This window comes from Tamandua tetradactyla, chromosome 3 (assembly GCF_023851605.1).
Source record: "Tamandua tetradactyla isolate mTamTet1 chromosome 3, mTamTet1.pri, whole genome shotgun sequence".
Taxonomy (NCBI): Eukaryota; Metazoa; Chordata; class Mammalia; order Pilosa; family Myrmecophagidae; genus Tamandua; species Tamandua tetradactyla.
In genome coordinates, this window is record NC_135329.1 from 147,216,031 (window position 1) to 147,230,701 (window position 14,671).

A 14,671-nucleotide genomic window follows, 5' to 3' on the forward strand; every position below is an offset into this window, starting at 1 on the left:
GAGATATCATTTGGCTGGGTATGGAGCACCAGGGTCAGAACACTGTAAAGATGGTAGCTGGGTTTTCTTGCATCCTTGAGAATGATATAAGATCAATTTGAGTCCTGAGTTTACAGCTTGCACATGTTCAGAATACTCCCCACCCCCCACCCCAAGAGTTCTTCAAATTCCTCGGGGAGCCGCATGGCGTAGTGGCCCAGAGCAGGCTCCAGACCAAACTGCCTGGGCTCAAACTCTGCTGCCCGGTGAATTCAGTCACTTATACTTTCATTGCCTCATCTGTGAATGTGAAAAATAATACAGCACTTTGCTGACCAAGCACTTTCTGTTCTCCACTCCTGTACCTCTTGTGGCTGGGAAAGCTGTGTGATTAGTTCTTAGTTGAGTGGAAATGGCATTTTCATCTGTGGACTGGAGCACTGAATTGCTGGTTTGAGACCCTTGAGTGCTTTCTCTCTCCCTCTTTTCCCTGGCTGGCATAGTGACAGACAGTGTTCAAGATGATCAGAATTAGCAAGTGTGCAAGCAAAAATGTAAGGGAATAAAGAGCATCTTGAAATTTGGGGCCTTGGAGGCAGGTCTGCCCCTAACATTTGTGGGGTCTGGGACAAGAAGTGAGGCACATATACCATTTATCTACCTATTTAAAAGTTATAAATTAAGCTAAAAAATTGTTAAATAGTAGAGTATATTCTACCCTTCTACTTCGATAAATTTATTTGTATAATAAAAAGCAAAATATATAAAGTTATAGTGTTTTCATGACAGAATATGCAAAATATCAAAGATGACTTTTTGGGGTGATTTTTGAAGGGTCAAAACTACTTATGTTAGGAAGAAAATTATTACACATATAATTTATAATATTTGATGTATTTGTTCTTGCCTTCATTTCAGTAAAATCACTGTTATTATAAGCAAGACTCACATAATTTCTGTTCTCTTAACAGGGGTGATATAAAGGATTAAAAACAAAGTAATTATTTATACAAAATATAAATATATTTCACCAAAATACATGAAATAGATGCAAAATTTAAGAATTAAAATTCTTTTGTTTTCAAAAGTTATCTAATAATAAAATTATGAAAAGATAAAATGAAAATTGTGATGAATAACATACCAATAAATCAAAACTATTTAAGTAAGCAGAAATGAGTTTAATATTTTGAAATTTTAATTAAATCTTAGTTTTATACATTTTTTTTGCAATTCTAGTAGTAGTCAGTGTCCATTGAGTTGCTCATGTATCACTTCACAGTGCTACATGTAGACATGAAACAGACAAACAAGAATAATATGAATTGATAATATTGCAAAATGTTCCTTGGGTTACTTATGAATCTTTTAATAATAAAAATGTTGGGGACTGAATCATGTACTCCACAAAAGATGTATCAAGTCTTACATCAAATATAATGCATATATATTATATAGGTATATATATAATTATATATAAATTATAATTTTTAATTTTGTAATTATAAATTATAAAACCCATTCATAATTAGGGGGCCTTTGAAGGTGTTATTTTTAGTTAAGGGTAGACTCATTTGTGAATAAGGATGAGGCCAAATTCAGTTAGAATGGGCCTTAATCCATATGTCTGGAGGCATGTAAGGAAGAGGAAATTCAGATGCAGTTGGTCAGAAGAAACAGGAAGTCAGTAGAAGGCAGACATCAGCAGAAACCAGAGGAACAGACAGCAGGAGAGAGAGACTGCTATGTGACAGTGGCTTGTTGGAATGTTACAGGCACTGGGAGAGAAAGCCCTGCCAATACCTTCATGTTGAACTTCCCCACCAAAATTGTAAGACAGTATATCCCTGTTGTCTAAGCCACCCCAACATGTGGTATTCGTCACATCAGCCCTGGCAAAATAAGACAACCACAAATTAGAACAGGGGGAAAAAATGGGAATTTGACAGTACTGGGGAATGATACTTTGTTGTGCAAGAATCCATTATATTCATGCTGAGAGAAAAGATATAAGTTAATTTGTCTTTTTTCTTACCTAAGCACTTTTACCACTCAGATCTTCCCTGTCCTACAAATTCGCTTTCATTTCTGACATTGGCAGTGACATGTCCACAAAACCTCACAAGACTTTGATGCAGTCGTCTTTTGTTTTGATGACATATGACAAAGATGTAGGTATTTCCCTGGGGTCTGAATAGTTCCGACAGCAGAACTTTAGGGTCATGCATTGTGCTGAGCATTGGATCTAGAGTGAGAGAAGGATCCTCTAGAGTGTGGGGCTTGGGAGAGAAGCCTCCCTTGTCTAGGTCCAAGGGGAGTAGAGCAGCAGGTTTGCAGAAACCACCTGCTCCTAACTTCTAAAGAATAAAACACCATAAGAAGGTTTGAATGCCAAAGGGCCAATAAAGACTGAATCCTACAGTAAAGAATGAAGTCTTCTCACTTATGTCTGATGGCTTCAAGCTACAATGGATTTGAGAGGCACAGGAGTGAGAAGCTCACATATCAAACTAGACTTGATAAGTTGGGAAAGACAAATCTAGAAACAAATGAGCTTAGTGGCACATGAAACTGCTTGAAGCAAATGGATCATAAGTCAACTAAGAATTTGAGGAAATTATATTGCAGAAAAAACCAGAAGCCTAGACTAAACAGCCTCTAATAGATTAAAAGAATCTCTGGCCCCCAAACTTGCATAGGCAAAAAGTAGGCTGTGAAATTTTGATACTCCAAAGGAAAGTGTAATCTCCAATATCTACTGTAGATGTGGCTAAGGAGGATAATGGTGTGGAAGTACATCCCAGAAAAGTGACCCAGAGGCCACAAAGGATAGAGGAATTCCATCAAGGGAGCAGAATCGGATATAGTCAAGGAAATTCCACTACTGCCAGAGGAGGCCCCTCACAATACTTTACTAGTCAGATTTCTTGATTGCTATGTGTCTTCAAGCCATCATTTTTCTAAAGAGAAGTTTCTACTGTAGTAACCTGTCTTTGATATTCAATTGGACAGGGGAATTTGGGGAGTCCTAGAACAGAGAGTACGTCCATTAGTTTATGTGTCGATAAGTCACAAATTGCCTCATCCAGATTTGATGGGTTTGTGCCTAAATTTCCCACCAGTCCTGAACTTTGAGGTAGATGAGGTAACTTGCTAGGACTTTGTTTTTTCTTCCTTAGAAATATGTTCAGTGGGAATAAGAATGTATTCAATATTTGGTAGCCAAAGGGGTGAACTGTTGCAGGGATGACCTTCCATCAGAGTTTGTGCTCTCCCTTCATGGTGTGGAGACATTGCTGGGAGGACACACAGACAGTTCTCCCTGCCAGTAAGTGGAATTGTACTGGGTTCACTCTTTCTAACTCTGGCTTGTTAATGTGAACCCAGTGGCAATCTCTCACTTGCAGACTAGTCTCCTCCCTATCTGACTAATAGGTATATTAAAAGTCTTGACTATAAGATACAGATGGTCAGGTAAGCTCCAAAGGACATGAAACTCAAATCCAACTCTCTGCTGTGGGTGTCCTCTTTATTGATGGTGCCCTTCATGCTTTTTGGCTCAACTATGTATTACAATTTTTAAAATATATGGCTCTATCTGCCATCCTGAAGTTCTCCAAAACAACAGCAAAATTCTAAAAAGAGAATTCCAAAATAGAAATGTTGAATTAAATAATTGGAAAAGCATAAACATTAGTTTTATTTTTTAATATATGTTTATGTCATCTTATCCCACTTTTACATAGTTGTAATAAGAATATAAATCATCATTTTGATATTTGAATAATGTTCATTATGTTCATGTGTGATATCTCTATAGTAGATGTATTAGTGATGAGGAAAATAATAGTATTCTGCTTGCTATTCATCAAGCAGAACATAATTATAATCCACTAATTTATAGTTTACACAGATCTAACCGAAGACCTTTTTTTAAAAAATATTTTTATTGAAATATCTTCACGCACATACAGTCCATACATGGTGTACAATCAGTGGCTCACAATATCATCACATATTTGTACATTTATCACCATGATCATTCTTAGAACATTTGCATCACTCCAGAAAAAGAAATAAAAAGATAAAACTCATACATCCCATACCCTTTACCCCTCCCTCTCATTGATCACTAGTACTTCAATCTACCCAATTTATTTTATCCTTTCCCCCCTATTATTTATTTATTTTTTAATCCATATACTCTGTTACTCATTTATCCATACCTTGGATAAAAGGAGCATGAGGCACAAGGTTTTCACAATCACATAGTCACATTGTGAAAGCTGTATCATTACACATTCATCTTCAAGAATCAAGGCTACTGGAACACAGCTCACCAGTTTCAGGTTCCTCCCTCCAGCCACTCCAATATACCGTAAACTAAAAAGAGATATCTAAATAATGTGTAAGAATAACCTCCAGGATAACCTCTTGACTCTGAAATCTCTCAGCCACTGAAACTTTATTTTGTCTTATTTCTCTCCTCCCCCTTTTGGTCAAAAAGGCTTTCTCCATCTCATGATGCCAGGTCCTGGCTCATCCCAGGATTTCTGTCCCATGTTGCCAGGGAGATTTACACCCCTGGGAGTCATGTCCCATGTAGCTGGGGTTGGGGGAGAGGGCAGTGAGTTCACCTGCTGGGTTTAATCTAAGACATTAAATTAAGAAAAGGAAAGCCTAATTATGGCTTTCGTTCCAAATATAATTTTCCTAATAGACTTTCCATTTATCAAGATACAGTATTTGTTCTTGACTTAGAAAGATGATATGCTGCATTTTCAAGATAAGACTCTTAAATTGGGTCCATTTTTGTTTTTCCCGAAGGAATATGCTGTGGTACTGGATCAATATATTTTCTCTGACCAAAGGAGCATTTATAATTCACTTAATTGGAGGTTATTGAATATGAGAAAAACTGGTCAGCAATGACATTTCAGAGCTTAAAATCAGTGGTTTCTTGTTCTAAACACTTAGTTAAGTAAATCTGTTCTTGGTAAGATATTTGCATTTATTTAAAATTCAGTAGTCTCAAAAGAAGAAACACACAGGAATTTGGTCATGGTGTTTTTTTTTTTTAAACAGTTCATTATGAGAAAAAATGTTAATGAGCTATATTCACTATCATTTTATTAAAATTTTAATTCATTTTTCTCCAGCCTTACCAAATATTCTTGTTAAATTTTTGTTGAATTATGAAATGTTCGTACATATACAAAACTGGACAAAAGACGTGAAATTGCTGAGCAGTAGGACGTGTGTACCAGCTTTACAAGGCTGCTCTTCGAAGTGAGCACATCACTTAACGCTTTAGGGGGCAAAGTATAAGCATTCCAGTTTTTCCTCAACACTTAGTCACTTCTGATTTATTTATTTTTCTAATTTGATGAGAAATTTTATTTCATTTTGCTTTTGTTTATCTGATTATTATTGACTGAACATTTAAGAACATGATGTAGTTATTGGATATTTGGGTTTCTTTTTGTGTCTTGCTCTTGTCTAATTCTGTTGGAATATTTGACTTTTTCATATCAATTTGACGTTCTTTAAAAACATATTAATTATACCTCAAAATAATTTTTTAGTGGCTACACTAGGATTTACAATATGTATCTATAATCATAGTCTAACTTTAAGTGGTACACTACTACATAATGTATAGTGTAGAAACTTTGCTATTTTATATTTTTAAATGAGGTATTTTATTAAAATTAATCATGAAGGATAGAGTAATTCATTATTTTTTAGATTCTTTATAGAGACTCTATATTTAATGTGATCTTTGGCTGCCTTATGGGTAAGACGCTTTTTAAGTACTTTGGTGTTTCTTACACTAGCTGATTCTTGGGCAGTTATTTTTAAAGCAGTTTTGTTCACATACCATTCAGTTCATCCAACGTGTACAACCACTGACTCTCAGTATAATCACAGAGCTGTGCTTTTGTCACCACAATCAATTTGAGAACATTTTATTGCTCCCAAAAGAAAAACCCCATGTCCCTTCTATTCCCCCTATTATTGACACTTAGCATTGGCCTGGTACTTGAGTTACAATTGATGGAAGAACATTATAATACTACTGTTAACTATAGTCCATAGTTTGCATTAGGTGTAGTTTCCCCATATACCACCACATTATTAACATCTTTTAATAGTGACATGTATTTGTTCTAGTTCAAGGAAGAGCATTCTTATATTTGTGCTATTGACTGCCTTCGTTGCCCCCAACAGTGCCCACTGTGTTATGCAGTTCCATGTTTCATTATCTAGCTTCCTTCTAGTGACACACGTGACCCAAAACTTCCCGTTTTAACCAATACATGATAATTCAATGCTGTTAATTACACTCAAAAGAATGTGCTACTGAGCTCGGAAAAAAAAAAAAAAAGAATGTGCTACACTGCTTCCAACCATTTGAAAGCATTTACAATCAATCTTATAAAAATTCTTACACCTTGAGCATAAGCTCCCCATTCTCTACCTTCATTCTAATTCCTAGTAACCTATAATCTAGGTATGAACTCTGAGTTTGTTCACTATAGTTGGCACATAGTAGTGAGATCATATTTGTTGTTTCATGTCTGACTTATTTTGCTCAACATAGTGTCCTCAACGTTGAGCCATGTTGTCACATCAATCAGTATTTCATTTCTTCTTACAGCTGAATAATATTCCATTGTAAGTATATACCACAGTTTGTTTAACCATTCATCAGTTGGAGGACAGTTGGAGGACATTTGAAGGACAATTTCCATCTTTTGGCAATTGCGAAAAATACTGCTATGAACATCAGTATGTAAGTGTCTGTTCATGTCCCTACTCTCAGTTCTTTGGGGTACATTCCTGGTAGCTGGATTGCTGGATCTTATCACAGTTCTGTACTTAGCTTTCTGAGGAAAAGCCACACTACCTTTCACAGTGCGTACCATTGTACACTCCCACCAGCAGAGAATAAGTGTTTCTGTTTCTCTACACCCTAACGCTTGTAGTTTTTTATTTGTTTAAAAGTTGTCATTCTAGTAGGTGTGAAATGATGTCTCATTGTGGTTTGATTTGCATTTCCCTAACAGCTAGTAATGTTGAGCATAAATTCATGTGCTTTTCAGCCATTTGCATTTCCTCTTTGGAAAAGTGTCTATTCAAGTCTTTTGCCCATTTTAAAATGTGGTTTGCTTTTTTATTGTTGAGTTGTAGGATTTCTTTATATATTCTGGATAGTAAACCCTTATCAGATATGTGGTTTCCAAACATTTTCTCCTATTGAGTAGGCTGCTTTTTCTCTCTCAACTTTTTGACAAAGCCCTTTGAAGCACAAAAGTATTAAATTTCAAGGAGGTCCCATTTATATTTTTTCTTTCATTTCTTGTGTTTTGGGTATAAGGTCTAAGAACCACTGTCTAACACAAAATCTTGAAGATACTTCCCTACATCTTCTTCTAGAAGTTTTATAGTACTAGCTGTTATATTTGGGTCTGTGATCCATTTTGAGTTAATTTGTATAAGGTGTGAGAGAGGAGTTCTATTTCATTATTTTGGATATGGATATGCAGTTCTCCCAGCACCATTTGTTAATGCGACTGTTCTGTCTTGGTTGATTGGATTTGGGAGCCTAGACAAAAAAATCAGTAGGCTATAAATGCATGGATTTATTTCTGAACTCTCAGTTTGGTTCCATTGATCAATATGTGCATCTTTATGCCAGTACCATGCTGTTTTCACTGCTGAGGCTTGCACTATGCTTTAAAATGAGGACGTATGAGACCTCTAATTTTGCTTTTCTTTCTCAAGGTGTTGTTGGCTATTTGGGGGCCCCTTGCCCTTCCAAATAAATTCCATGATTGGCTTTTCTATTTCTTCAAAGTAGGTTGTTGGAACTTTGATTGGTATTGCATTGAATCTGTAAATCAACTTGGATTGAAATGACATTTTAAAAGATATTTAGTCTTCCAATCCATGAACACAGAATGTCCTTTCATTTATTTAGATCTTTGATTTCTTTTGCAATGCTTTGTAGTTTTATCAATACATTTACATCCTTGGTTAAATTAATTCCTAGATATTTGATTCTTTTACATGCTATTGTAAATAGAATTTTTTTTCTTGAATTCCTCTTCAGATTGCTTGTTACTAGTGTTTAGAAACCCTACTGATTTTTGTGTGTTGATCTTATAATCCCATCACTTGGCAGAACTTGCTTATTAGCTCTAGCTTTGTTATAGTTTTTTTGGACTCTCTAAATATAGGGTCATGTCATCATGATCATATAATGAAATGTTTCAAATAGTGAAGGTTTTACTTCGCTCTTAGTAATTGAATGCATTTTATCTCTTTTTATTGCCTAATAGCTCAGTAAGAACTTCCAGTATAATGTTGAATTACAGCGGTGCCAGTGGGCATCCTTGTCTTATCACAGATTTTAGAGGGGAGAGCTTTCTTTCACCATTGCGTAATGTTCCCTGTGGGTTTTTCATACATGCCCATTATCATGTTGAGGGTTTTTGTGGTTGAGATATTCATGTGTTTTTTACCCTTTGATTTGTTAATGTGATGTATCACATTAATTGATTTTCTTGTATTGAACTGTCCTTGCATACCTGGGATAAAAAACCCTGGATCATGTTGTTTAATTCTTTTAATGTGCTGTTAGGTTCCAGAGAAATTGAGCTATAGTTTTCTTGTAGTGTCTTTAGCTTTGGTATTAGGTGACTTTGGCTTCATAGAAGGGTTAGGTAGTGTCCCCTCCTCTTCAAAGTTTGGAAGAATTTGATTAAAGCTGGTATAATTCTTCTTGGAATGATTGGTAGAATTCATCTGTGAAGCTATTTGATCCTGGACTTTCCTTTGTTGAGTGGATTTTGGTGACTGATTCAATCTCTTTATTGTGATTGGTTTGGTAAGGTCTTCTATTTCTTCTGCAATTTGTATAGATAGTTTATGTGTTTCTAGGAAATTCATTTCATCTAAGTTGTCTAATTTGGTGGCATATCATTATTCGTGTATCCTCTTACGATCTTCTTTATTGCTGTCAGAGATGTCGGTACATAACATATATATAAAAAAAGCAATAAATTTCCAAGTACATTTTAACAGGTAATCATAGAACAGATTTTAAAGTGGTATGGGTTACAGTTCCATGATTTTTTTGCTTTTTTCTTCTAGCTGTTCCAAGACACTGGAGAGCAAAAGAAATATCAATATAATAATTCAACACTCATATTCATTTGTTAAACCTAACCTTCTTGGTATAACTCTGCCATCATTGATCTTTCTCCCACTCTTTAGGGGTATTTGGGCTACTCCCATTCTAATTTTTTTCTTGTTGGAAGGGGCTGTCCTGGGACCCATCTGGAGGTTATAGGTTTCTGTAAAGTTACCTTAGTGCATGGAACCTTTGTAGAATCTTATATAATGCCCTAGGTATTCTTTAGAATTGGGAGGAGTGCTTTTGGTTGGGGTTTGGCAAGTTATGATAGGTAGCAGTCTAACTGAAGTTCGCGTACGAGTGACCTCCAGAGTAGTCTCACAACTCTATTTAGACTCTCTTAGTCACGGTTACCTTAATTGTTATACTTCTTACTCCCACCTTCCACCACCCCCAGCTTTTGGTCAGGATGGCATTGTTGATCCCATGGTGCCAGGGCCAGGCCCGTCCCTGGGTGTCATGTCCCACACTGCCAGGGAGACTCACTCCTGGATGTCATGTCCCATGTAGGGGGGAGGGCAATGGTTTCACTTGCAGAGTTAGGCTTAGAGAGAGAGAGGCCACATCGAGCAACAAAATGTCTTCTGGACGTGACTCTTAGGCATACCTATAGGTAGGCTAGGCTTCTCTGCTACATACATAAACTTCATGAGGGCAAGCTCAAGATCAAGGGCTTGGCCTATTGATTGGGTAATGTTTGACAGTATCTGGGGTTTCCTGGTGGTAAAGTTTGAAAAAAAATAGTTCCATATTTTTTCTTCTCATCCCTCAAGAGGCTTTGCCAATATTTTTTATTATTTGTTTAATATACTCTGGGATGTACCCAGGCATTACATTAAGCTATACAGGATTAAAGGTCCTCATTCTTATTCTGGGTTCCCTGTATTTGGATTGTTTAAATGATCTATCCAGACAGGTTGAGTTAGATTATATGCTACAGAAAATTTAAGTTCTAGACAAAATAAACCTTTCTTCCTTGGGTCTCAAAAGAGTATGTGAAGTTCTAAAATGCGGAAAATGTCTTCCTTACTCCTGTATTCTGAATCACCTCAATCTTGACCTGATTGGCTTCGTTATTATCTATAAATACCAGATTATACATTAATAACACAGCCTCTCAAAATTTAGGACTCAGGGGAGACATTTTAAGTCATGACTTAGGCCAGCTTTCATACTGTTACCCATTTCCCATACACCACTTTTCTCATGTCCCTGGTCTGTGAAATAGTCAACAGTTTCCTATGTTTTGTAGCCTAAATTGACTTTCAGGGTCCTCTCTAATCTAGCCCTATTCTAGCTATACAACCTAACACAGTTTTGCTGTCTTCCCACTGCTCTATGTACAGAACATATTTTTTTATCCAACCCTTCACCTTTACTTTTCTACTCAAATCACATTAATAATTTAAGTGCAGCTAAAATCCAATGTGATTTAGCTTCTATTTTTCTGGATTTATAAAACCTGTTTTCTAAGTTCTAATCTGTGATCATTTCCAGTCAGAGTTGTAACAAGTTACCTCTCCAAATGGATCATACTTGAAGGGAGTATCCTTGTCCTTATTTCTATAGTAGTCCAACAACTCAGCATAAATGATTATACTTACTGAGCAAATTCTTCTCTTCTATGGCCTATTATTTAGTGGGCCAATATTCACCAGCAAGGAAAATAAAAGAAAGTTAAAAGTTTATTTTTCATGTGTTAGGCATTCTGGTAAAAGATTTATTGGGGAAACTTTTAAGCAAGGGGCTGAAATATTTTTAAAATTATAAATGAATTTTAAACATACATGCCTATGTATTTCTAGTTTTTGGCAGAAATACAAATATCTTTTACTCAAGTTCTTGAATTATTAATGTCATTTTCAAAAATAGGTCACTACTTTCGAGGCATTTAACACAGCTTCTACAAATACATTGACCATTTTGTAATGAAAATCTCAATGGAAGTCTATCTTTGATATTTTCAAAATTATGTTACCTTGTTACAAATATATGGTGGTCTGTAAATAAAGATTGTAACCTGTTTTACTTGAATTGGCCCTTGATGACATGAGAAAGATCCAAAGAGCTTTTGCCTGCAATATGTTAAGATTTAGGGTAGTGGCATGTTTGTTTATATCTCCAGCATTGCTTCATAGTGCTGGAAACCACCATGAAGCAGCTCAGTTGAATTAATTAAGAGGTATTTTCCCAAGAATTCTGCAACTGGCAGAAGTCAACTGTTTACTGAATAAATTTTTCAATGCCCAAATTAATCATGCTATAATGGTTATATTACCTAATTTATTTACCATCATGTTATTTAATTAGACTCTTGACAATGAATTTTAACAAACACATCTCCCAAAAAGGACAGAGGACCTAGCCATATATTTAAATTGCACAGGTCAAATATTATCAGTGGAAGAAACAAACAGATCAAATGAAAATCGATGAAACAGTATTAATGGATAACGAAGAAGGGCTTATTTCTGAAGATAATGGAGTTGATGGTTATAATTCATGTCATCATAAACATCACATAATACATTTGTTCCCACTCATGAGAAACTCTTAATGGACAACTCTGTTGCCTTAAATTCTGTTATACCCCATCCAATAATTTCTGCCTAATTTTATTTCTGCCAGACTGTGACAAATAGCATCTCTTCATCTACATGCATTTTAAAAATATATTACAGGAAAAATAATTTTAAAAGGAGCTTTTGGGGGAACACATTCCTCTTTTTTCTAATTTTACAGAACATAAATCTAAAATTCAGTGAATAAAGTAAGCCAACGTTTATTTGACAATTCACAATTAAAAATGAGATTTAGAATTAAAATTAGAATTACTTCCCCAAATAATTGAGATAATGCCTGATAAAACTAGGCCAATTGTTTTGTTTGAAACATTCTGGCTCGGGAATGATGTTTTAAACATAAAATCTAATGTGAAATATGGCAGAAATCTCACCTGCCATGCTGGAGATCCAGGTTCGATTTCTGGTGCCTGCCCATGCAAAAAAAAATTTAATGTGAAATAAAAAGGCCAGGGAAGGCACTGTGACCAAGAAGGGTATACTAATGCTACTATGATGGAGATGAGATCAATGTCATCTTCTCAGATAGCCATTGTGGAAGAATTTGCACATACATTTGAGGAAAAAGGATGTAACTCATGGCCCATTAAGGAAATAATTCTTCCAGTTTGACTGCTGTGGCAGATTTGATAACTTATTTTACAGTTAATCTTTTAGTTGGTTGACTTGAAATGCTAGATACATGTCTTTTCATTTATTGGAATTTTTCTGTGTCACATGGCCATTGCTACATCAGAACTACTAAGTCCTTTAATTTCGGAAACACTTTCACTGAATGCACTTTCTTTGGTAATACATATAGTTTTCTATTTACTATTTATTTAAATGATAGAACTACTTCTTTAATTCTCCAGAAAGACCTTAATTCTACCTTTTGTGAGAATTCTGTCCACATAGGAGGATGCTCTAGTTCTCAAGGATCTTAGTACTTTGCCTCTGTGAACACCCAGGCTTCAATCTATAATCTGGAAAGAGCTGTACTTTCTTTAAAAAAAAAAAAAAAAGTGAGCAAATAACAAAAAAAGTTCATTTGTATTAAAAATTTAAAGAAATGCCTCACTCATATGGACTAACTATAACGTACAAGCTCAGAGAACTGAAGTCTAAAGCATGGGTTATCGGGTCGGGTCTATTGTAAAGGGTCCTAGATTGTAAGCTCTTACAGCAGTCATACAGTCAGCTGTTATAACTGTTATTTCTAAATTTTGAGATATTGAGCTGTTTGAGTATAACTTGGTCATTCTCTGAAACTTCGGGTATGTTCTGTTACAAGACTCTGAGTTAGAGCACTGAAGCTATGAAAGTCAGCATTACCCCATACAGCAACTGTTAAAAACACTGAAAAAGTGATCAGGCTTCAGCTAGAGATGTGAATGCAGCTGGGGAAATTAGAATACAGGGTAAAGGATGATGTGGTCCATATTTGAAAACTTCAACTTCGTATGAGACCAAAAGAAGGGATGTTTATTTGGTGCAAAATTTGTATTCTGGGTAGTGCATTAACTAATTTAACCTGTATAGTCAGTTTGTTCGAACATCAGAATTTCATGGAATCTTCAATAGGGAGTGAGATCTTGGTTTGTATGGGTTAGTGTGATGTCCCAATACATCCCTGAGTAATTTGGGCCGAGAATAAAAAAGTATTTGCAAAGTCCCCTTGGGGGACTGGGGAGAAAGGAAAAAATATTCAACTTCCCATTTGGAGAATATCTGATATTCTCACAAGCAGTGCGGAAAACCAAATCAGTACACCGAGCCTTCAATCTTGGAGTTTGCCCCTATGAAACTTATTTCTGCAAAGAATAGGCTAAGACTACTTTAAATTAGGTCTAAGTCACCCCCACATAACCTCTTTTGTTGATCAGAGATGGCCTTTCTCTATAAGCCAACTTGGCAGGTGAACTTAATGCCCTTCTTGCTACATGGGACTTGACTCCCGGCGATGTAAATCTCCCTTGCAATGTAGGTCAAACTCCTGGGATGAGCCAGGACTTGACATCATGGGATTGAGAAAGCCTTCTTTACCAAAATGAGAAAAAATTTCAGTGGCTGAGAGATTTTAAACAGAATCAAGAGTTTATCCTGGAGGTTATTCTTATGCATTATAAAGATAACCCTTTTTAGTGGCTGGAGGGAAGTACCTGAAAATGTTGAACTGTGTTTCAATACCCTTGATTTTTGAAGACGATTGTATAATGATATAGCTTGTACAATGTGCCTATGATATTGTGAAAACCTTGTGTTTGGTGCTCCTTTTATCCAGGGTTTGAACAGGTAAGGACAAAAAATAAAGGGTAAAAAAAATGGGTAGACTGAAATACTAGTGGTCAATGAGAGGGAGGGGTAAAGCGTATGGGATATATGATGTTTTTCTTTTTATTTTTCTTTCTGGAGTGATTCAAATATTCCAAAAATGATCACGGTGATGAATACACAACTAGGTGATGATAGTGAGCCACTGATTGTATACCATGTACGAACTGTATGTGTGTGAAGATTTATTAAAGAAAATTTAAAAAAAAGTTTAAAGAAATGATTTTCCATAACTATCTGACATAAATAATAGTACAATAATTTGCAGTGTTTCAAAAGTAACTTGTCCTATGGACATGATAATTTTTAAATCTGATGTATTTCTAAGGTTATTCCTTCTAAATGCCTTTCAGAACTTTTTGCTCTGACAATTGTTTTCTAGGCATTGTGTATGTATGTGTGTATTTATAGAAAATAAACATATAGAAGTAACTGGGATTTCCCCATAATTATAGTCTCACAGATATGGTATTACTGTCAGGCATCAAACTATATAGTCTTATAGATGTAGAATTAGCAAAACTATATTTAACAGTAAGCACAATGTAGACAAGACATTGTCTTGTCTTTGTCCTGTCCTTTGAAATAAGTTAAA